The sequence below is a fragment of the Echinops telfairi genome, unplaced genomic scaffold (genome assembly GCF_000313985.2).
Source record: "Echinops telfairi isolate 266 unplaced genomic scaffold, ASM31398v2 ScPeMD7_16;HRSCAF=60, whole genome shotgun sequence".
Taxonomy (NCBI): domain Eukaryota; kingdom Metazoa; phylum Chordata; class Mammalia; order Afrosoricida; family Tenrecidae; genus Echinops; species Echinops telfairi.
Window position 1 is genome coordinate 6,014,463 of NW_022103913.1, and position 1,344 is coordinate 6,015,806.

Sequence of the window (1,344 nt, forward strand, 5' to 3'; positions counted from 1 at the left end):
TCGGTCCCATTGCTGTTTCCTTGGGATTGATTATCTTGCCTATCTTATATAGATAGACATGAAAAGGGAAAGAAAAGAAAAGAAAATAGGAGCTCATGCTAATAGTTCCATGTCTAACTATTGTCCCGGCCCCAAGTAGATGGGTAACCCTCTGTTAAATAGCGAGCAGGCTCTGATAAAATCCATCAGTCCATTTCCCCTTTCTTTTGGGGATTCATCTCCCAGAGCCCACTTACCCAACAGCACTTAGACCCTTTTAGTCCTCAGCGTTTGTGTCCAAGAGGCGTGCCTTCTACAAGACCCAGTTGCTCTACCTGCAGTCAAGGCTGGAGCGTTCTAGCATTCCACCCCCCACCCCCCATTATAATTTTAACTTTCAGTGTGGCCCTCTTGAGAATATCCCCCAACTAGTTCAGATGGGGTGCCAAGCGTTGCTCCCCCAGTCAGATGTCTGCTATCGAGATTCCTCAGGGACTTCGTGTCTTTGCTCCCACTGCTGGTGCGTTGCACTCCCCTCTTGGTTTGCCTCCATGTGGGCTGGCCATGCAGGCCGCTCTCCCTGAACTGTATCTTCAGTTTGTAGCACTGTCATCTAGGTAAGGACATCATGTCTCCAGCTGGGGCAGCTCTGCAGTCCTCTCTGCAAATGAGCTGCTTCCAACAGAAACATTGCCCTCAAGGCTTGCTCACCGGAAAAAAGTCTCTCTCTCCCTTTCCTGTGAGAGATAAACAACACTCTCCCCTTGGGTGGATTAGTGCCCTGTTCCCCCATAGCCATCATATTTCTTTCCCCACACCTTGGTGGGCCGTAAAGGCTTAAGGCGGGGGTGGGGGGTGGGGGCACATATGTCTTTCCGCACCGTTGCTATCTGCCTCTTTAACATTTTTGTTTTCCCTTTTCTTTTTTGATGATATATGCATCATTGAATTTAGTCTGGCTTTTGCCAGACTATCTGGTCCTCAACCCAGGAACAGTCTGATATGTAATTTTCCCCTATGTTGTTTGTACTTACCACAGTGGGCTCATGTTGTACTTGTCCTTTTGTGCTTGGCTGACATTGCTCAGCATAACAGCCTCCAACTCCTTCCATGAGACGAGGTGCCTGATCGTTTCTTCACTATTGTTTAGGGATGCATAGTACTCCACTGTGTGTGTATACCAGCGTTTTTAACCCATTCGCCTAGTGATAGAAATTTAGGCTGTTTCCAGTTCTTTGTGATTGTAAACTGCTCAGTGATGAACATTGGAGCACAGATGTCTGGTTGTGGCCCGTTTCTTATTTCTTCTGGGTCTATGATCACTAATGGAATTGCTGGGTCACTCAATATCCATCCATTTTTGGT